Source organism: Myotis davidii, unplaced genomic scaffold (genome assembly GCF_000327345.1).
Source record: "Myotis davidii unplaced genomic scaffold, ASM32734v1 scaffold281, whole genome shotgun sequence".
Taxonomy (NCBI): domain Eukaryota; kingdom Metazoa; phylum Chordata; class Mammalia; order Chiroptera; family Vespertilionidae; genus Myotis; species Myotis davidii.
The window spans coordinates 6,824,606-6,848,459 of NW_006293784.1; the positions used below are offsets into that span (position 1 = coordinate 6,824,606).

General features: G+C 44.8%; 1 protein-coding gene and 1 long non-coding RNA gene across 2 annotated transcripts in view; one reads left to right on the top strand and one right to left on the bottom strand.

Annotated features, from left to right (window-relative positions):
- Nucleotides 1-2,398, bottom strand: part of LGALS3 (lectin, galactoside-binding, soluble, 3) — a 15,135-nt gene extending 12,737 nt beyond the window's left edge. Inside the window, exon 1 of the mRNA XM_006767690.2 lies at nt 2,391-2,398. The gene's annotated coding sequence lies outside the window, so the exon portion shown is untranslated. The remainder of the gene's footprint in view (nt 1-2,390) is intronic.
- On the top strand, nt 120-23,767 carry LOC107183732. The gene is made up of 3 exons (XR_001514550.1): nt 120-282; nt 18,244-18,343; nt 23,455-23,767. It is a non-coding gene; the product is annotated as an uncharacterized LOC107183732 (long non-coding RNA).
- Nucleotides 23,768-23,854: the final 87 nt, after the last annotated feature.

Consider the following 23,854-nt stretch of genomic DNA (forward strand, 5'->3'; position numbering starts at 1 on the left):
GGAGGAAAAGTCTGCGAAGCACGTACTGCGCCTGCTTGCTTGTTTTAACGGTGTTTACTAATTTTTTGATTGTTTGCTTGTTTTAATGGTGTTTACTAATTTTTTGTTTGCTTGCTTGTTTGTTTTAATGGTGTTTGCTTATTTTTTGCCTGAATTGCAGGCAATCTCATCCTTTCTGCACTGAATTGACGTAACCCTTCTCTCAGAATCAAAGCCTTCCCAAGAAGTGCTCAGTCACTTGCGTCGGGGGGAGGGGCCCTGTCCAGTTGTCTGAGATCCCAGGTGAGTTGCTCCCATGTTCGTTGCTTTCTGATGTGGACACGTGCCCCTCACACTGAGAGCTCATTTGTTTTTGCTCTTTGCTCCCCACTGCATCTTCAGCGTCTACCCAGTGTTTGGTGCGTAGCAGGTTCTCTGGAAATATTTGCTTCATGAATGAGATAATGAATCACTTCCTAGAAAATCTATCTTTTTTCACAGAAGTTGGAGATGAAGGAGGGAACAGTTAAATACAAAATACCTTTAGTAAAGGGGGAATGGGGCACAGCTACTCCTCTAGGAAAGGCTGTTACAAAGAATATTGATGCTTGGGAGAGAGATTGCATGTAGTGTTTGGTTTCATGTAAGTGGGTAATAGCTGACTGAAATGGTTAAGGATGTCCAAGATTAATTTTTTTTAAGTTCAGATAATTAACTTTATTATCTGAAATGAATTAAGACTTGAATGTAAGACCTGAGAATATAACATTCCTGGAAGAGTCCTGGCGGGGTAGCTCAGCTGGTTGGAGCGTTGTGGCCATATACCAAGGTTGTGGGTTCAATCCCTGGTGGGGCACATACAGGAAACAACCAGTGAATGTGTGGCTAGGTGGCGATGTCTTTCTCTCCCTTCCTCTCTCTCTCTAAAAATCAATAAATAAAAATGTTCAAAGAAACTCCGGTAAGAAAACAGGGGGAAAGCTCCTTCACATCGGTCTTGGCAATGATTTGTTTGGATAACACCAAAGCACAAGCAACACAAGCAACAATAAACAAGTGGGACTGCACCAAACTAAACAGCTGCACAATGCGGGGTCCAGAACGAGTCACCCCAAGCTATGCCTCTGTAGTAAACTGTTTTGAGCTAAAAGCAACTTTAGCTTCATGGTCAGGAGAAACATCTACCCTCTGCACCCCTTTAACTGCTTAGAAGAATTTGAATTAGGGGCCTTGCCCATAGAGATTATCAGTGGTAACCTTTTCAACTGACCTATATGGAAGGCAGACTTTTATTAACTAAACATCTGCTCTTCTTATCCTGGGATGACCCTTCGAAGCCCCCAAGGTGTGTTACCTCATTCCTAGCTCAGGACGTCATGTACCTCCATCCCCCTTTCTATCTCGGAACCTCTCCTACATGTGGGACCTCTGACTCTCTCATGAATGCGAGGTTCCCATACGTTTGTGTGTATTGAATTTGGTTATTTCCTCTTGCTAATCTGTCTCATGTCTATTTGATTACTAGATCAGGCAGAAGAACCTTGAGAAATTTTGTTCCTTTCCCACAATAGCAAAGGAGACAGTCAATAAAATGAAAGTGCAACCTACAGAAAGGGAAAGAATATTTGCAAACCGTATAGTTGTAAGAGGTTTCTCCTCCAAATATACATGAAACCCATACAACACAATTGTAAAAAAATAATAATCCAATTTTTTTAAATGGGCAAAGGACCTGAATAGTCGTACAAATTGCCAACAGGTACACCAAAAGGTGCTCAGCATCAGTCACCATCAGGGAGATGTAAATCACCTCACACCTGTTAGAACGGCTACCACCAAAAAGACAAGACATAACAAATCTGGGCGAAGATGCGGGTAAAGGAAACCCTAAGCACAGTTGGTGGGAATGTGAACTGGTACAGCCATGATGGAAGACAGCATGGAGGTGCCTCAAAAAGTTAAAAATAGAACCACCAGCCTGGCTGGTTTGGCTCACTGGATAGAGCATTGGCCTGGGGACTGAAGGGTCCCAGGTTCGATTCCGGTCAAGGGCATGTACCTTGGTTGCGGGCACACTTAACAAAATAGAACCACCATATGATCAATCACGCTTCTGGGTTTATATTTGAAGGAAATGAAATCACTATCATGAAGGGATATCTGCACCATGCTCACTGCAGCATTATTCACAAGAGCCAAGACATGGGTATATCAATGTTTTTAAAATGTTCGGCGCTAATGGGCTGCAATGTTTCTATGAACTTAGAAATTACAGAAAGTGACCCAAGTAGCCTTATCATGTTGGCGACTTGGGATCCGGGGATGTCAGAGAACAATGAGTACATGATCCATAAAGCTGTAAGAAACCAGAAGGAAGCAAACAATTACATTTGGGCCTTCCCTGCTATGACCCTGCCCCTCGATTACCCCACCCAGGCCACGAGGGCCCCCCGGCTGGTCTTCCTTGCACACAAGATTCCCTCTCCGCTCACCTCCTGGCACAGGCTGTTGCCTGTATCTGGAACTCTCTTCTCCCATTATCTACTAACTCCCTCATCTCCTTCAAGTCTTTGCTCAAATATGACCTTCTCCATGCATGTACCATGTTACCACTGTGCTTAAAATCGCAGCCCCAGGCCCTGGCTGGGTAGCTCAGTTGGTTAGAGCATCGTCCTGCTCTGCCAAGGTTCCGGGCTTCATCTCTGGTCAGGGCACATAAAAGAAGCAACCAATGAATGCATAAATAAGTGGAACAACAAATTGATGTTTCTCTTCCCTCCCCTTTCTCTCTCTCTCTCTCTCTCAAATCAATAAATACATTTTAAAGTTAAAAATAAATAAAAGATGTTTTAAAAATTGCAGCTCCAACCTTCCCCAGTTCCTCATGCTGCTGATCCCCCTTTACACTGTTCTACTTTTTCTACTTTTTTCATAGTATTTATCAATTTCCAGCATGCCATAGACTTTACTTATTTCTTATGTCTACTATTTATTGTTGGGGCCCCTGCCTTTCTTCCACTCCCCTCCCTGAACGCAGAATTCTTTGCTGTTTCCTATTGATTTATTTATTATTGTTTAAAGTATTACAAATAGTAGTACATATGTCTCCTTTTCCCCCCATTGACTTCTCCCAGGCCTCCCCCCACCCCACCCCGACACATGCCCATGTGTCTTTGTGTTTTATTGACTGGTACATGTTAGGCATTCAATGTTTGCTAAATGGTACATGGTAGGCATTGAATATTTGCTAAATGACTAAATTCATATAGTGTGGAGATTGGTGGAAAGTCCTTTGCCTGTTTGCTATTATCATTTTCAATGCTTTTCCACTTTAGTTAACTTTTTTTTAAAGTTTTATTGATTTCAGAGAGGACGGGAGAAGAAGAGAGTGATAGAAACATCAATGATGAGAGAGAATCATTGATCGGCTGCCTCCTGCACTCCCCATACTGAGTATCGAGCCTACAACCTGAACATATGCCCTGACCAGGAATGGAATCGTGACCTCCTGGTTCATAGGTCGACACTCAACCACTGAGCCACGCTGGCTGGGCTAGTTAGCTATTTAATGCCCCTTAAAAATGATAAAACATATAAGAGTGAAAGCTTCAATGAATGGGTTACTATGTTTGTAAAATACAATGAAAAAAATGTAATGTCTATTCCCCAGGAAACTGATTTAAGACTGACCACTTATTTTGGATAAGTAGACCTAGTTTCAAAGCAACTTCATTATGAAGCAATATCAGCTACCTCTTTAATACATTTTGCACAGGAAATTCAAATTATGTATACTCTCTTTTTCGTTGGGAGAGATAGACAAGTAATATCATCTCATTTTACTGTCAGGGAAAGTGATTTGCTTATCTAAGCTCATTCTCCTTGTCCAGGGGCAGAATCCAGAGTCCTGACTTTTACAACTCAGCTGGAAAAACACTGAGCAATGAATGCTTGCAGGCACTGGCTTATGTGAACTAGGGAGAAAAACAGGAATATCATCTGGTTCCTCAGTAATTCCTGTACTCCCTAAAATAACCAAATAATTAATAAATGGTGAAAAGACAAATTATTTCACCCAGTTTTCAGCCTACAGGGAAATGTGGAATGAAGGACCCATTGCTGGGATTGAGAAGTTGTCTTGGCATCCTCTAAGGCAGTGGTTCTCAACCTTCCTAATGCCGTGACCCTTTAATATAGTTCCTCATGTTGTGATGACCCCCAACCATAAAATTATATTTGTTGCTACTTCATAACATAATTTTGCTACTGTTATGAATCATAATGTAAATATCTGATATGCGGGATGTATTTTCATTGTTACAAATTGAACATAATGAAAGCATAGTAATTAGTCACAAAACCAATATGTAATTATATATGTGTTTTCCGATGGTCTTAGGCCACCCCTGTGAAAGGGTCGTTTGACCCCAAAGGGGTCGCGACCCACAGATTGGCGACCCACAGATTGAGAACCGCTGCTCTAGGGTAAATTAGAAAGGTCCTTAGTGGCTGGTGCTGTTCTTGCCTCGTTGTTCCCTCCAGGCTGGCACACAGAAGTCACAGAGTGCTGGGGATGAATCACTGTGTGGCTGGGGACCAATTACGAAAACATGACCTCTCCTCTGGAGAGGGAACCTGGCAATCAATTTACATGAATGGATCATCTGCAATAAATGACTAACCTATGGGTGTTGAAAGGAGTTACCCACAGGCATGGCCTTTGTCTCTTAAGAAAATGCTGTAAATCTTAAGACTTTGAGTCATGAAGCCACATAGGCAGGAGTGGCACCACTGCTCTTAGTGGATTAGCTGCTGGTAAATAAGAAAAAGGGATAGCCAATGGGCTGTTATGAAGTTGACGGGTGAGTCACCCCCTTATCTTTCTCTCTGGTAATCTTCGGTGATTTCAGGAATAGGTAAAGCTCATGCTCTTATTCACTTACGCCCGGGCTCACCTACACCTTGTACATAATGTGGTCAGACATATGTTTGGCTTCACTTCCTTACTTGCACATCCCATGTATCCTTGAGTGCCAACTTCATGCCCCTTAAAGCTAACAGGATTTTGCTGTGATCAGGGTGTACATGGGAATTTAAATTTGTACCCATGCAATAAATGGCTCATTAGTACCCAACCCGAAGTCTATATAAACTCTTCCAAGATAATGTAAAAAGCAATCTAATAAAAATGATACAAATATTGTCAAGTAACTTTTATGTATGAACTACTTTGCTATTGAAAGTAAGGGACCAGGTCCAGCTGGTGTGGCTCAGTAGTCGAGCATTGACTATGAACCAGGAGGTCAGAGTCCGATTCCTGGTCAGGGCACATACCCAGGTTGTGGGCTTAGTCCCCAGTGTGGTGCGTGCAGGAGGCAGCTGATCAATGATTCTCTCTTATCATTGATGTTTCTATCTCTCTCTCCTTTTCCCTTCCTCTCTGAAATAAAAAATTAAAAAATAAAATAAGGGACCAGTGCAGTATTAGCCCTCAAGCAACAGGATGGCTGATTTCTACTAATACAGAGATTTGGGGACCCTGATAAAAATCCAGAACCATATGAGAGGCATCTCTCCAGGACCAGGAAGAGGAAGTTTGAGGGAGTTGGTGGCAATGCCAGAAGGTCGATCTGGATGAGTGGAACTTGGGTTAGAGTGAGCCAGGAGCAAGTAGGAAATGAAAATACTAATAAAAGCAAAGAAAGGGTTTTCAAGGATGATTTAAAAAGAGAAAGAAAAAAATTGGAGGAGAGAGAAGAGCCAATATTTTTTTTTCTTTTGCAAGGCAAATATTTTTACTTCTGCAGAAAGGTATGTACCAACTCAGAGTCTGGCAGCACATAGACTGAGTGGGTGGTCTGGGCTGGTTTTATTCTGATGCATGTGATCTGTCCTTCACTCTTGATTGGTCACAGAGCTTAGGCTCACACTCTTACGTGATTGGCTAATTTAAAGAAAGGGGTTGGCCTTTGCTGTTTCAAAATGGCAGCCCGCAGGGTTGCTGCAAGTCATGCAAGCCAAAATGGCAGCTGCCTAAACTCCCTGCTTTGACAGAAAAGATTACTTGTTTATTCTCACAATTCCCCCCTTATTTAACTCTTTTTTTCAAACTTGGTTAACATTCGTTGACTTTCATGCTCTGCAGTGTCCTAGACTCTAGGAGAAGATTATTTTGCTGTTTGGTCAATGCGGTTTCAATTAACCTTTGGATAAGACCTCTTATACACGGGATGATATAATATCCACTGCTGTCATTCCTTTCCATTCTCCGGACCATTGCTAAATCGGAGAAAGGACCCTCAATTCCAGGATTCTCAGCTGACTCATTGGCTAAAGTTGTTAATCCCTGTTGGGCCTTAGTGATGGTTTTGTCTGGAGCTGTGTTGTCAGGGATGAATGTACAACACTGGTCCTCAAAATTACACAAACTCCAGAATCATATCCAAGGCCTACCTATTCTCCCACATCATCCTCTGCTGGCATCTAGCTGCTCTCTGTCCCTTTAACCGCATCTCAAGTATAGTTAACAAGCCTTTGCTGGTCCTAGTAAATATAATTAATCCAACCACGTTCTTGTTTACAGTGGACTACCAGAGCAGAACAATCTGATTTCTAGCCTTGAACTCCTTGGCACTCCTCCTGGAACCCTAATGGGATCTATGTACATATGGGGATCAAGGGAGCCCCTTGAACTCTCTCTCCTCTTCCTAGTCTGTCTGTCCATTGAAAAAGGTTTACGATATGCCAACGTGAAAGGGATAGCCAATTACATCAGAGCACAAGTCCCACTCCATTTGCTGGGCAAGGCTCAAGTAAGGGTCCCCCATAACACCACCAGACATCAGCACAGGGCATCGACAGTGCAGCATGATTGGCTTCTGAGGATACTCGGCCATTTACACATCCGGATAAATGTCTCATAAACTCTGAGCACTGCTCCTCCCCTTGAGAGGCAGAAGGTATAGTTTACGTCAGAGGGCAGGGCCCGATTGGGGCCTGATCGTTTGGGGGAATCCCTGCTCTTTACCTCTGTTGGATGGGAACAACAGGGAGAGAGTCTTACAGGCAGCGTTTCCCCAAGCGGTTTCCTCCTGATACAGGGCAAGCACACATTCCACCCTGTTAGTGGCTGAGGTCCATCCGAATGGGGATGGGACCACTTGGGCCTCTAGCCTTCCTGCTGCTCAAGCGTAACAGTCGCTTTTATTTAGGGCTCATACAGAATATTTAATCCATTCCACCCAGGCATTCGTTCCCTTATATCCTACTACTGTTTGCATGGTGATGGCAGTGGCCTAGGGGATCTTGTCTTGTGACATCTATTCCTAAATCTAGTCCTAGCCAATTTTTTGGCCTAAAGGCCGAAATATCCAAGTCATTCAAGTTATCTATGATCAATAACTTAACTGGGTAAGCACGATCTGGATTGTACACATTTCCCAGGCCCACATTGTAAGCCCCTGCAATTTGCCATACCTAAGGCAAGTAGACAGCTTACAGTTTCTTTAATGTTAATTTCAAGGGGCTATGTCCTGGTATGGCCGTCCGAGTTGAGGTGTCTCCACCAGAGAAGCTGGTGGTCAGCCCTTACCCCATGTGTGATGGGGCCAACCTCCTTCTGCAGCCTGAACAGCAGTCTCCGTGGTAGAGTCCTTCCCAGGAGGGTTCCAACTTGTTTCCTTTCCAAGTCTTGATTAGAACGAGTATAGTCTCCCAGTGGACGGTGATGAACCGGAAACTCAAGAGGAGGGCTTTGAGCCAGAAGGCCTTCTAACTTGAGAGACATTAAAGTAGAAGAGATACCCAGTACATAGTTCTTAAGAAATTGGTCCCTAGACTCCATTGTAGGAAGATCTTGAGGCATTCCAGGGCCTAACGGAATCACCGAAGGCCAATTCTAGGTCAAGAAAAAAGGTTTAACTCCATTTGTCCTTGGGGATGGTCAGCAAATGACACTAATTAGACTTCTGCTATCTGTCTCCCTGAGTACTTTGATATAAGTTATTTGCCCTGTGGTTGGGGATTGGGGATGAAAAATGCAAATCATTTACTCTTAAGTGTTCCCGGTTTAAGGAAGATGGGATTTACTAGGTAGCTCCAAATAGCCCTTTAACCATCTCAGTTTCCCTATTCTATTTGTCCTGGCTTACTGGAATGTGTCATTTATATAACTTACAAACTACCCTTCCTCACAAGCCTTACAACTTTCAGAACCCACTTTTTCCTTCAAAATGACACCAGGAGAGCCCATTTTTAAGTTGGAAAACAGAATTGTGAACCTGGAAGTAGAGATGAGAAACTACCCAGAAGCGAGCACAACAAGGCCAAATAAGGAAAGAACATCTCACAAAAGATGAAGCTCTTATGAGGTATAAACAAAAGTAGTATATTGTTGGTAAGTTTTACAAACAGCAGAATACAGGAATAGCCAGAAAAGGGGAAACAAACAGATCTTTCCAGTTTTCACATTTGGACGCTTGGGAACTGATGGCAAGTTTAGCACTTCTGTGTCCACAGACTGTCGACACTTCCAGATGACAAGTGAGAAGTTGAATCAGGCATTGGGACATTTGGCCTATTTGATGCCAACACTGGATTCGGAGTTTGAAACATGTGGAACATGTGGCTGGCAGATGGGGGATTGAAGGAGATGCTGGGTGTCATGGGGACACAATTAATGCTTTGAAGACAGAGCAATTCCCAAATCCAGAACAAAATGACTGGGCCTATATGCTGTTTCTATTTCGTTATGTGCACATATGCTTTTCATTTCCAAAGTGTTTAGTGGGGGTCCTAACATATGCCTCAACCACTTCACAAAACCTACCCCTTCCAGCTCATCAAATGAACAGGTTCAGCAAAACCTGGTCAACAAATGAAATGGGGTCGGTGGCAGTGACATGCCAAATGCTGGTTTGCAAGGTTCCCTGCCAAACTGCATACCCTCAGGGGTGCAGTGGAGGTCATAACCTGCTTAGGAGGGGACCCTTCCCCGTTCTTGGATGGGGAAGCAGCAGCACCAGGGAGTGAAAGTTCTCCCTGATGCAACAGCAGATGGAAAGGCTCTTCCCCAGCCCAGCCTCAGCCCTTTCTTGTCTGTCCTTCAAGCCCGACCCCAGGCCTGCCTTCTGCATTAGCTACCACCAAAACCCACATTCCAACCACAGCCACTTCTCTATGCCCACAGAGCTCTGGCATACCCGCCAGACAGGCCAATGCTCGATCCACTGAGCCAAACCGGTTAGGGCATGACTGGTATTCTTATAGGAAGAGGACATTTGGACAAAGACATGTACAGAGGGACGACCACATGAGGATACAGGGAGAAGACAGCCATCTGCAAGCCAAGGAGAGAGGCCTCTGAAAGAACCCAACCCTGCCAATAAATGGTTTGGCTCAGTAATAGAAAGGGTCCTGGGTTTGATTCCAGTCAAGGGCATGTACCTTGCTTGCAGGCCCATCCCCAATAGGGGTGTGCAGGAGGCAGCTGATCGATGTTTCTCTCTCATTGATCCCTGTAACTCTCTATCCCTCTCCCTTCCTCTCTGTAAAAAATCAATAAAATATATATATTTTTTAAAAAGAATACCAGTCATATTGGATTAGGACCCACTCTAATGACCTAATTTTAATTTAATTACCTCTTTAAAGACCTTATCTTCAAATGCAGTCACATTCTGAGATACTGAGTGTTAGGGCTTCCACACATGAATTTTGGAGCGGCACATTCAGCCCATAACAGGGAGGGAATGGAAATGGTGAGGGCGAGGAAGTTGTTATTTTAGCAAGTGTGCTCAGGGGCCATTTCTCCAAGGAGGTGATACTGGAGTTGAGACCTCAATAAGGAGAAGGGTGCCGCCATGTAAAGATCTCAGGAAAGAGAGGACAGCAAGAACACTGAGAGTGGTAACAGAGACAAGTGACAGAATAGACATCGATTGGACATTTCTCCTCCCCACTTGTCTGAGAATTCCCTCCATGCCACCCTCACAGGGGTGGCTCCTGCCAGCCATGTTGGCACTTCGTGACCTTGCACCCCAGCTGGAGTTGATAAAATCAGGAGTGAGCCCTTGAAACAAGCTGGCCATTTAAAAAAATATATATTTTATTGATTTTTTACAGAGAGGAAGGGAGAGGGGTAGAGAGTTAGAAACATCGATGAGAGAGAAACATCGATCAGCTGCCTCCTGCACACCTCCCATTGGGGATGTGCCCGCAACCCAGGTACATGCCCTTGACCGGAATCGAACCTGGGACCCTTCAGTCCGCAGGCCGATGCTCTATCCACTGAGCCAAACCGGTCAGGGCCAAGCTGGCCATTTGTATTCTCTCACCTGGGAGCTTGGATTTGGGCCCTGGAGAGACCATCTGTCAGTTGGTATGTGTGGCTGTGTCTGTACCAGGAAACTTGGGAACCACAGGAAATGCTCTGCCCCACGAAATGAGGAGCAGAGAAAGATGGTTGGCAGAGACGAATCAAGAATCTGCACAGGAAAAGGGGAAAAAAGCATTTGCGTGGAGAGGAAGATGAGACACACAGAGAGTTCTGAAGTATTTCTGTCCGTTTCCAGGCCTTTGCAGGAGCCTGGTCTCATTTCTGCATTGGGATTTTATGTCACTCTTGCCCCGCCCACCCCTGCCCTTTTCTGTTGGGGCTTGCTCAAGCTGGTCGCTTGCCAGCAGGAAGCCCCAACGCAGCCCTCAAGAGACCTCAGTGAGGGCCATGTGACCTGTGGGAGGCTGGGTCCTCTGCGTGTGTTGCTCCAGACTTGAGCCAGACAGAGCTGGCTTTCAGTGTTGTTGCCATCGCTACTGCTCTTTGACTCATGTTCCAGAATTTCCTCCCTGAATCCCACACGGCCACCCATGGCTCAGGGGGCCTCAAGACGCCCTGCTCCCGGGAAGGCTTTAACGGGCACTACATTGGGCTGGGCTGTCTCTGCTGAGCTGCCTGCCCACTGCTGGCTCCGGCTTGCTCTGATCCACGATGTTCTGGTCTTCACCCCTAACAAGTCCTCCAGAGTCTGGCCTCCACTTCGCTGCGTTCTCCAGGACCGTCACTCTGCTTACCACTCCCTCAGCAGATTCTGTCTTCTTTTCTCTCTCCTAAAATCATACTCTCCACTCCCAAACACACAGGCTTACTGTATATGGATTTCCTCCAGCGTTTTACTAAAAGTGGAACAGTCAAAAATATTCTCAGGGTGTGTCTTCTCCAACCTGCCTGTGAGGCTAGGAGAAGCAGGGAGGAGTCAGCTGGAAAGCTGTCTGCCACCAGCTATTGATAAGCATCTCTTGCCTCCGCCTCTGTGGAGCCTCCCCCCCCAACCCCCACCCCCAGTTCTCTCAATGCAAACAGAGCTCTGCCTCCAGTTCGGTGGCAGGGTGGGGCGGGGCAGGACTGACAGGTTCCTGCTCAGAGGTCCTTCCAGATCTGTACATCTGGAACGTGCTGTGCGGATTTTCAGTGCATCCGGTACTTAGCAACTATAAATGCTTGGGGGATGTGGTTATGCAGAAAGTAGGAGAACCTAGAGAGATTTTCTCTTTGCACGTTTGAAGGGCAGGCCAGGTGCTCTGAATCTACAGAGGCAGAACTGAAGTCATAAACCTTAAAGAGAAGCTAAGGGGTATATTGTTATGCTAAGAGGTATATTGTTATCTCATCAGTTTTCGGACAAACCGTGAAGTCTGCTGCCCACAAAAGCACATTCTAAATCACACACAGAAAATGTGGCCGCAGAGTGGTAGGTATTTTTCAGGAGCGGGCGGATGCTTTCTCTTCCAACTTGTACGTCAAAGCTCTCCAAGTCCCTTGTTATTGGTATTAGTTGCAATGATATTCTGCACTGACCCTCAGACCTCATGCCCATCGTCCCATCAGGACTATAGGTCAAGAGTCTTACAATCAAATAGCGAGCTTCTGGTTTTTTGTTCTACATCTAGCACAGAATCGGCGGGGTTGGAATTGGGCCAGGAGAAGTGCAGTGCACGTTTCTAGAGATGAGAATGAGCATTATAACATTTAAGTTAATAAAAGTCCGGGGTGGGGTGGGAGGGGTGGGCGCGGAGAAAAAGTCAGAGCTGGGTAATTGATTCCTGGCGATGTACGGTAGGTCAGGAGAAAACGTGCCTGCTACTGCGATAGTATTCCAGAAGGTAAACTATCATTTAGTATTTAGGGTCTACCCCATGCTCGAAGTGGAGGATACAAAAGTAAGTAAGACACGTTCCCTGCTTTCAAGGAACCCCCAACTATTGAGTCAGACAAATACGCTACAGCGGGATAGCTGCTGGCGCAGAGGGGTGCGGCACGTGCTATGGGAGGACAGAGCAAGGAACAATGCATTCTTCCTGGGAGTGGGGAGAGTGGGGCAGGGCAGTGGAAGCAACAGGGCATGCAAGAGTACAGGCTGAGATGGAAATGCGGATCTGAACTCAGGAGAGACTCAGACCGGAGCTATGATTACAGAGAGTGCCACTGAAGCCTGGAAAGTGAATGCTATCTCCCAGAATGGACAGAGACAGGGACAGTTGAGGACAGAACTCCAGGAGCACCACTCTCTCAGCGGTGTAAGGAGAGAGAAAAAGCACTATCGGAGAAGGAAAGAAGATGAGCAGGTGGAGGTAGTCAGGGTGTTAGACACTGTGGGGAGGCTGAGGATTCTGTAACGGGGAGATCCTTGTTGCCAGTATTGAGGGAGCATTTTCAGTGGGTGTCAGTGGGAACCAGCTTACACTGTTTTCAGGCTGCAGAGAAGGTGAAGAATCTAAAACTATTCTTTCAATATGTTTGGAGGCAGGGTTAAAGGGGGACACCAGAGCATGCTGGGAGGAAGGATCTAGTGAACAAGAAGAGATTGAAGTTGGAGGGAGGAAGCCACTGGTATACAAGGAAGCAAGAGGGATGAATTAAGAATAAGGAGGATTTCTTCTTCGGAAAAATAAGCAGTTATCATTGACTGTAATTTTACGTCTATTGGTGTGGTTCTTATCACTAGTTCAAAGCTCTCTCTTTTTTTCCCCATCCAAACCCCCACATCCATCCTGTTTGGCAACCATCAGATTGCTCTCTGTATCTGTGGTTCTGTTTCTGTTTTGTTTATTAATTTGTTATATATATATATATGTTGGGATAATGCTCCCAAGAATGGTTTTTTCATCTATTTTTATACATTACAATCAAAAGAGGGATATAGGTGGTTTATATGAAATCCATTGGTGATAGGTTAGAGAGCCGGGAGAAAGCCAAGCAGAGAAACCTCTGGGAGTGGATAAAAAGTAAAATGAAGACACATACTTCTTCTACATAGGTGGGTACAGGATAGTTAACAGTCAATAATTAACTCAATAACAGTGAGGGGATTTGTGGTGTCCACAGAGCAGTGCCTGTGCTTTGAGGAGTCCAAAAAAAGGAAAATTACTTTGACTTTCCAAAGGTATGTTATCGTAGATGCAAAAAGACAATAGGCCCAGTTAAGGTTAAGATTGGCCTTTGTCAGGGAAGATACTGGCCTATGACATGACTACGGGAGCGTGGCCCCACTGGGTGGGGAGGTCACCTGACCCAGTGCCAGGGCAGGGGGTGTGGCCTGAGGTCCCCTGTCAAGCTCCGCCAGGCAGGGGACACGGCCTGAGGTCCCCCATCAAGGCCTGCTGGATGGGGGGTGTGGCCTCAGGTCCTGTGGCCTGGTGCCAGGGCAGGGGGCACAGCCTGAGGTGCCCTGTTAAGCCCCACCAGGCAGGGGGCGCAGCCTCAGGTACCCTGCCTGGCCCAGCACCACGCAGCCTCAGGTCCCTGCTGATTGCTTATTAAGGCTCATTATGGGAACTTGGCCTCCACTCTGGGCGCAGCCATCTTGTGTTATGGAATCTCTGCCTCCGCTGTGGGTGCAGCCATCTTGACCATTACTGCGTGATGGTCAATTTGCATATTCCCTCTTTATTAGATAAGATTTTATATATATTTTAGATTCCACATATAAATGAAATCACATGGTAATTCATCTTTCTCTGTCTTATTTCACTTAGCATAATACTCTCTAGGTCCATCCATGTTGTCACAAATGGTAAGATTTCATCCTTATTTATTGCTCAGTAATAATCCATTATATCTCACATCTTCACCATCTATTCATCTATTAATGGACACCTAGACTGGATGGATACCATATCTTGACTATTGTAAATAATGATGCAAGGAACATAGGGGTACATCAGCTTTTAAAATTAGTGTTTTATTTTTTATAAATACCCAGAGGTGGATTTGCTGGCTCATATGGTAGCCATATTTTTAATTTTTTGAGGAGTCTCCAAGGTTCTACTTTTTTGGGGGGGGAGGGGGATGTCACTATTTCATCCCCAGTGCCCAGTAAAACATCAGACACTGAATAAATACATGCTGAATGGCATTTTTTTTCTTAGACGTAAAAAAGAGTCACTAGGGCCAATGTTCTTGCTAGCAGGAGATGGAGATCTTGTGTGGATCACATTTACCAGGATTCATATAAAATCTATACCTGAATTTTCACTTTTAAAGGCAAAGAAAGAGAAGGAAACAGTCATTATTTCCTTTAGAATTACACACTAAAAGTCACTTGACTGAGGATGTCCAAAGCTCAGTAGTTAATGATGGATGTGGTACTATATAATTTCCTCTTCTTTCAAGAACTAACACTAAGATAAACACAGAGTAATTAGCTCTGTTTCCTAGCATTTCTCTAGTGGACAGAAACTTTCTAAAATAAATATGTTTAAGGGTGTCCTATGTTTTCAAATGTGTGATCAGGCCTGGGGGAAAACAGATCCTTCTACTTGTGTCTTTTTTCCTTCTTGGGATGAAAAACATTTTTAAATGTTTTCCTTTGCTCCAGCCTGTGAAGAAACAAAATTACATAGCTGTTTGCCAAAAACCACAATTGTGGCGACTACATCATCATATTTACCTCTTTATAATTAAGATGAGATTGATATGAAAAAATATTTTTATTCCTTTAATGATATCATATTATTATTAGATTCTGTATTATTCCTTCCGCTCTTTCTCACCTAATTATCTACTTTTTCTGAAGAGTAGACACTTTTCCACATCAACACTCTCCAGGTTACCGAGTTCTCGACAACTCTCTCTACCTGCATCACTTCTCGGTCCTCACCACCTCTTTGTATTTTCAGCTGTCAGTGAACTCTGGGGCAGGAATCAACCCACCACCCAAGACACAGAACAGGCGCCAGGGTCTCAGATTCCCCATTTCTAGAAGAGACAGAACCCCTGTTCTTCACGAAGATGGTGAGGGTTGAGTGTTAACTCCTTAATTCTCTCAAAGCTGGCTTGAAATTCTTAGGGGAAAAGTCTGAGTAAGGAAAACCCAGCAAAGTTTTGACTCAGAGGTCAGTTGGCCTTATAGAAGCCCCCAGTGTGGGTCCCCTCAAAGCTGGAAAAGAAGATTTCAAAGAAATAGGTCCCTCTGACCATTGCTCCCTAAAACCAAAATCTTGTAAATATGTTAATGCTTTGGGTTAGGTCCTTTTGGCTGTTTCTTTAAAAGAGGGTACTGGCAGTTCCTCATATAATCACGATGGAAATCAAATCATGTGCTTCAGTGTTTGGACATCGGGGCACCTTCCATTGCTGGCTCAGTGGTTTAGAGGCGGTTGTCACGTGCCCAAGCCAAAGAGTCTCTCTGGGGAATCCCTTCTTTTCCTGTTGCTACAGGTGAGCGTGTCTAAGCTTTCAGAAATAGGGCGTTCTCCCATTTTTCATGCTTATGGAGAATCAGAGGGAGAACTCAAGCCAAGAAGCATGGTTTATTGGATGAGATGGCAGTAAAGGCTCTCACGACCCAGAAGACTTGCTTCAGACATGGACAGAGTCTTGCATCTGGGTGTAGTCCCTTGGGGCAGATCAAAGCTCCAGGCTCAATTTGAAGTCTAAGGGAGATCCCTCTATGGTTGAATGAAAGCAGTGAACAGTCTGACATTGATCAAAGCCATAATGAGAGGGAGTTCTGTCTTCTCTGCATCAGGGCCTTGGAGGGGAGCCCTGGGAGGGATTGGGGTGGGAGGGTGGAGTGGCATGAGATCCAGGCCCCATGTTCATAGAGAGCCTCAGATTTAGACTTACTTTCTGTAAACGAAATCATGAATTCAGACACAAGTTGTACTTACAGGAAGAAAAGAAAACAATAGTCATCATGCAATTTTAATTTTAAAAACACACACTTACAAAACACTATGATTTGTAGCCCTGGCCTGTGTGGTTCAGGTGGTTGAACGTTGTCCCGTGCACCAAAAGTTGCTGGTTCCATTCCCAGGGCACATGCCCAGATTTTTGGTTCTGTCCCCGGTAGGGGTGCATAAGGAAGGCAACTGATTGATCAATGTTTCTTTCTCTCTCAAATCAATAAAAACATTTTAAAAAAATAAAATATATTATGATTTTTAAATTTTTAGCCATTTGTATATTTAAAAAAATATACTGGGAGGCCCAAAAGTGGCCCAGGCAGTGTTGCTCAGTGGTTGAGCATCTACCTATGAACCAGGCAGTCATGGTAATTCCTGGTCAGGGTGCATGCCCAGATTTTGGGCTTGCTCTCCAGTGGGGGGCATACAGGAAGCAGCCGATCAATGAGTCTCATCATTGATGTTTCTATTTCTCTCTCCCTCTCTGAAATCAATACAAATATATTTTAAAAACAAAAAATAAAAATGGAATTGACCTGCCTTCTCTCTGTTTTGTTGCTGGCAGAGGGGCATTTAGTATGTGTTGACTGAATAACTACGAACCATGAAATCTCACAAACGGGTGCTTATAGAGAGTTTACCTAGAGAAACAGTTCTGTGCCCTTTTCCTGGCAGTCAGATGCCCCCTGTCCACCGCCAGCAGCGTGCTGCCCCAAAGGAACCACAGCCAGCCTCTCCCACCTGTGGTGGGGCTGCCAGACTGTCTATGGTGGGACCCACACAGATTCCAGCAGCTCCAGCACAAGACTCAGCTTCCTCGCAACCCGCACTACTCCCTGAGGGGCTCCACCCAACCACTGAGCACCTTGGGTGGTGGGAGACCATGATGTCTATGATAAACCTGGAAGACAGCACATGAGGAGAAATAGGAATGGTGCTGGTTTCTCTCTGCATGAGGAGAAACAAATCTTACGACCACATAACTCTCACTTCTCCCTTAGCCGTTCACACACCATCGTCGTCAAGGCTGCACCTCAAGCCTTTCTTCTAGAAAGACATTCAGGTTAATGAATTCATAGTATCAGCATAAGCCAGCAGAGAGCATTGGCATGCAGGCTTTTTCAGGTAAACAATATAAGGTGCAGACACCAAGAATCATCAGTGAAGATAGACAAACAGCCAGTGACATCTGTGGGGTGACAGAGATTATAATCCCTTTTCAATCCAATCCAACACACTTGTATGTAGGCTAACTCTGAATGAGCCGTGCACTGGGCCCAGGAGGAGAGAGAATTTGCTTCTGATCCTCAGAGACCTTGGAGGCAGTGTGATGTCACTCAGACTTCAGGCTGTGAGTCAGACCAGCCTGCGAAAGTGCTTGGTAGTCAAATTATCACATAAAGGACCTGAGGAAATGCAGGAGGCCGCCCACCGTCTTCACTAGCAGAGAAGGGCAAACAGGGATCCCGGAACGCTGGTGAACCTTGAACCCATGGCAAGGGCCAGAGCTATGCACTGATTGTCTTGTCCAGACAATGGGGGCTCAAGCTATTTCCCGATCAAATAATCCAGACAATGGGGGTTCAAGCTATTTCCCGATCAAATAGTCTCAGAGTAAATCCTTCTAATATTTACTGACCTTCAAGATAGTCTGTCTGCTACCGCAATTGCATGCCTAAGAGCTAGATGTGTATCCAAGATTGAATAAAAGGTTGGCAAGGCCTGGGCACCAGTGGAAGTCCTTCCCCTTGAGTTGGGCTTGCCCTCCTGGCCCCCAATATTTCCAAATTATATTCTTGTCTCGTCTCTTTCATTTGTGTGCGGCCCCTCCTCCAGATACCAAACCCTGAACCCCACGCGGGACGTGGGGGAACATACACAAGGAAAGGGCGGCTCCTTTTCTTTTCCGCCAAGAGCTTTGCTCTCAGCAGTCCTGTCAAGGAGTGGCCTCCTGCTCCGGGGTCCCAGTTCCTGGCTACGTCCCGGTGCTGTGTTGCCAGAGCCGCAGGAGCCGGCGCCTTCCTGGCCCTCTGCTCGAGTCTGCCCCTTGTATCTCTACAATGTGCTCCTTCTGCTCTCCAGGAGGCTTATCGGTGGCTGGAGCTGAACCTCCTTGGTGTTGTCTGCCTGGATTTCTAGGACCCATCTCTGGTCTGGCCTGTACAACACCTACTGCCTCCAGGTTATGCCCGTTTTACTATTGAAATAACCTCTGATGTCCCCAACTCCAGGCAAATCAGTCTTCTTAAATCTCACCTTTGCTCGTGTCACACCTACTCAGAAAATATTAATGACTCCCCATGATTTCTAAATTAAGATGAAATCGCAGTCTGAAGGTTTAAGTTTGACATAAACTAGCTTAGCCCACCTCTTTGGTTTCATCTTTCTCCCCACTGGTGTGTAAAATACCAGGCTTAGTGGCTGCAGTCTTAGTGGACTGATTGCATTCCTGGAGTATGTCCTGACCTTTTCTTCCTGTGCCCTTTGCTCTTGCTGGATTTTGATGGGATTTCAATGGAGGCAGCTAGAGGAGGCAACACAAACAAAGACATAAGTAGATATGGGAGTGTCTGGAGACCAGAGAAGAGAGTTGTGTGGTTATTGGACATTGGGTGTTTACAATCCCAGAATCATAGCTGTTATAGAAGAAACTAAATGGATCATCAGGTCTATCTCTGGCCTTCAAGCTGGGGGAATATTTTTCCCTTTTGAAATATTAGACCATTAAGGCCCAGAGAGGTTAAATGACATGAATGGAAATAGGTACCAAAATGGTTAGACAGAAAAATTGGCGTCATTCTCTAGAAAGAAGCCTTTAATGCTAAGTTAAAGAACTTATAGTAAACTCAGTCAATGATGGGGACTATGGAAAGCTTTCACTAAGGTGGTGACATAATTAGAGCTACGCTGGGCAGTGTTTTCACATTGTGGAATATGATCCATTAGTGGGTTACAAAGTCAATTTCATGGTCATGAATAAAAATAATATCAAAGCCCAGTATTGCTTTGTGAGTTTTGTATGTGTGTACAGGGTTGGGAAGTAAGAGTTATTTCTTATTGTGAGTCATAGCCAAAAACCTCTGTAAACCCCAGCTTTGGGGAAATTAATCTGGTGGCAAATCATAGGCTAAATTGGGAATGCAGAGGAGGAACTTGGAGGCTGAAATTCTAGGATGCTCTTGACACGGCTCAAGTGGGCAGTAAAGGGGATCTGAATGGGAAGGAGATGGCGTGGGAGGGGAGCGGAGGGGGAGGATCTGAGGGATTCCGTGGGGTAAGAGTCTCAGGATTCGAGGACTCGTTGGATTTTGGGGACTCAGTGAGAGGGAAGAACCACTCAGGGACGACTAAAAGTCACACTCGGGTGCTTGGGAGAATGCTGATACCCACGGCCAAGTTGGGAGAAGGGGCTGGCTTGAGGACTAGCACAGAAGACTGATGGAAAGGCACACAACACCATCAGAAACTGGGGCAGTCAGGTTCCCAGCAGGAAAAAGTATCTACTGCGATGGTTTCAATGCAGAGACCTGAAGGAAGGAAGGATGTCCAGAGCTGTGGGCAGGCTGGTGGGGACCAACCCGGAATGAGAGGTGCCCAGAGATGAATCACAGTAGGAAGCTCTCCTCAGATTCTTCTGGGCCCCAAGCCAATAGGGCACCATTTCCCAACCCTCTTCTATTCCCCCGCCCCCATCTCTGAAACAAGTGCATGACCACTGGTTTGTCATTGCTTCTACTGCTACCAGTATTTCTACCCTCACCATCAACACAGGCAAATGGTTATTGAACCTTTACCCACTGCCATGGGCTTTTACATCCATGATCTCATTTAATTATAGTTACTCCATGAGTTGGTCCTATTATTATTCTAACTTCCCAGAGAAAAAAAATAGAAACCGAGGGACATTTAACAAGTTGGCCAAGGCCACACGGTTAGTAAGTGGCAATGTTGGAATATGAAGCCAGGCAGTCTGGTTGAAACCTGCTGTGTACTGATAACTACTGAAAAATAGAAAATAACAAAGGTAGCAAGTCGGGGGATGGGCAGTTAGCCACAGCAAAGCAGAATAAGTCACTGGTGATGTCACACATGGGACCAGGCATCTCGTGGTCCCACTTCCCTAATTCCTTCTTAGGTTTTATCTAGAAAGTCATCCTCCCCCACACCCACAGCCTACAGGGCTGGATGCAACAGTCATGCTCTCCAATTTAGTGGGTGGGGAGTGGAATTAGGTTGCCCTCTTTGCCTGACTGTGAGCTGTGCAGTCTCTTTCAGAACCTCTTCCTCAGTTTCCATTCTGGTTAGACCCTCTGGGTTGCTTCTTGGCCCTTCTACTCAGCAATTGCTCGAGTCTAGTCCAGGTTGGGAACCCTGTGACTTCTCTCGGAGCCTCAGGTTTCTGCACTGAGTTGCCCATTCTGCTCCCACTCTCCTCTCCCACTTCCCACCATGGAAGTCCTGCCTGTTTCCATGGTCCAGTTCAGTGTGTGTTGCCCAACCAAGTGTTAGGTTGGTTCTATCCTGAGTCCAGCTTCACACAGTCCAAGCAACTTTCCGAGCCTCCATTTTCCAGCAGCTGAGAGGCCCCAGCCAACATCCCAGGACCCGTCTGCCTTCTACCTGCACCTCCAACAGCCCCTGATGACCACCATCTTGTACATTAATCCACCCTCTCTGGTCCTTGTGTCAGAAGAGCCCGATGACTGGCTCAACTCACTGACCTGAGTCCTGTGGGGATTAAGCGAGGTTCCCCAGCTCATCTGCTCATAGCCCTGTGCTCTCTCCAACCTGCTGTGTGATGAATCCCTGCCCTCAGGCCCATGCACTCCTCCTCTCCCCCCAACCCCACTTCAAGAAATGACTTTTGAAAATGGTCTCTCTCCCTTTTTTAAAAAAGAATACTAAGCCCTGGCTGGTGTGGCTCACTTGGTTGTGTATCATTCTGTTCACTGAAAGTTTGCAGGTTTGGTTCCTGGTCAGGACACATGCCCAGGTTTCCAGCTGGATCCCAGGTCGGGGGCGTGCAGGAGGCAGTTGATTGATGTCACACACTCACATCTATGTTTCTCTCTTCTCTCTTCCTCTCTCTCTAAATTAATAAACTGCTCTTTAAAAAAATAGTACAATTCTTTTTAGATATGTGGAACAAGAATGACAATCCCCAATGCTATTAATAACACACACACACACACACACAACCCACAGTCCAGGCCTACAAGGAAGGTCTCAGGTGGGGCTCTCCTGGTGAAGGTGGCAGCATGGCAACTACTTTGTTTCCATTGTGCCCACAAATAGAGGACGTGCTTCAAACTGGATAGGAAAAGAACAAGGGCGGTCCAGAAACATGTAAGTCTGAGATAAATTGCATGTCAAGAAGAGAAAAATCCAACTACTTGCAGGGCATCAAATTTCTATGCCCAAACAAATTATGTCCTAGGATGTGGGTTGCAAACTTTTTAGTATAACTTTTTCAGACAAATCTTATATCAACCCTAATTTTTAAATATTTTAAAAATAATTTATTTTTATACATTTTTAAGTTAAAAATTATTTCGCTTACACTTCTAATGAAATTAATCTATGAGGAAAAATTACTATTTTGATGAATACCAACATTTGCAATAATTAATACAAGCATAACCATTGCAACTTTCTATCAAGCTCAGCATTTAATTTACTTCTATTATTTTACTTGCAAAGAGTAAGCAAATATTTTTTTAAGCTTGCCTTGTCATTTTTTTATAGGCACACCACATTTTATTGCATTTTTTCACAGATGTTTTTTATTTTATGTTTCAATTACAGTTGACATACAATATTAGTTTTAGGTATACAACGCAGTGGTTGAATATTTATATAACAGATTGCTCAGATAAGTTTAGTATCCACCTGACACTAGAACATTTTAAAATTTCCAAATCAAATTGTTATTAGGACTATTAAATTTCTTGACCTAGATACAAAAGTCAAACCTGAAATACACAACACTTTTTATAAGCAGTAGAGCTACATAGCAGCTTCCACATGGGCCTATGACAGCTCACCAAGGCCTGAGAGGAGCATGGACCAAATACGTGCTTCTAAGCCTTGTGTGGCTGTTGACTGAGCGCTGCATTCTTGGAAGTGCAGACCCACAACCTTCCTAACCCATGGTATATGATTAACTAGTCTCTGGTTCTAGAGTCAGACTAGTGAGGGGGAGGGGTGCTAGTGACTTGAAAGGGCACAAGGGAACTAACTTTTGGGAGTGCTGGACATAGTGGCTATCTTGACAGAGGTGGTGGTTATGTGGGTGTAGTATACTGCATGTGTGAGTAGTCATGGGCTGTATGCTTAGGAACTGTGCATTTTACCATAGGTACATTTATATGTGAGAGTTCTGTTAGGAGCCCTGGCTTGGTAGTTCAGTTGATTAGAGCGTCATCCGATATGGCAAGGTTTTTGAGTTTGATCCCTGGTCAGGGCACCTAAGAAGCAACCAATGAATGCATAAATAAGTGGAACAACAAATCTCTCTCTCTCTCCTTTCCTCTCTCTCTCTAAAATCAGTAAAAAAAATTTTTTTAAGTTCTGTTAGGAGAGAGAGTGAGAGAGAGAGAGAGAAAGGAGGGAGAGCCCAAGAAGCTTTATTTCAAGATTGGCTCAATAATCTGTCAGCACAAGTTTATGTGCCATGGGTTTCCACTGTGTTATAATTTGGTAGCTAACAACTGCATGTTTGTATTTTTAAAAAACAGTTTTAAATATATTTAAAAATGAAATCCAAGCATATTTAAAATATAAAATTCAAAGAAAATATATTTTAAAAAGACAAAGCAAATATATTTAAAATATGAAATTCAAATCAATTTAAATTTAAATCAAATATGTTTAAAAGATGAAATCCAAATCACTCGTGCCGATCACTCCTGGCACGCTTTGAAAAACCACAGGAGTTTAAGAAGTGCTGGGTGACCAGAGGTGGTCATAGCACAAGATGCATGATCCTGTGGAAAGCACATGGATTACTGAGTGTACCAACGTGGCTTCAAATCTAACTCACCGGGTCCCTCGGGTCCTCTAGTCAATACCTTATCAAACACACAGCCCCAGTTTCATCATCTGTAAAATGGGGAGAATGCCACCTGCCTCAGACTTGTTGGGGGATTGAGTGAGAACATAACTAAAGCGCCCAACACACTTATAAATGTTAGTTCTCGTCTCTTCTGTATCCCACTCTGCAGTAAAATATACTGGATTTAGAGAGGATCTGACTACCGACAGCAAGCCCTACCTTTTGACTTGTTTTTCCAGAGGCAAAGATGAATTTGCATCTCACCATCCACAACCACACCTAGACCTCCTTGCTGCCAATGACACATTTGCAAGACTGTCCGCAAGCCCTGGATGGAAACATTCAACACAAGTGGAGGTACTGGTCAGCCTTATTTTAGAGAGAAAATGACCAGAATGTGAGTGGGGCAGATCAGCCAGAGGAGCACAGCAGAAATTTGTCAAAGGACCAGAGCAGCTTCTCCTGTCTTCCTGGGTTACTCCTTCCCTTTCTTCCTGACTCTCCCCAGCCCAACTCAGGAAGCATCTCCCGTATTTTCACCAAGAGCGTGAAAACAGCGCCTCAGTTTATTAAAAGCCAAGGTTGGGATGTCCTGTCGGGGAAGTGGTGTCCACACTGTAGACAGGTCTGGCCATCGCA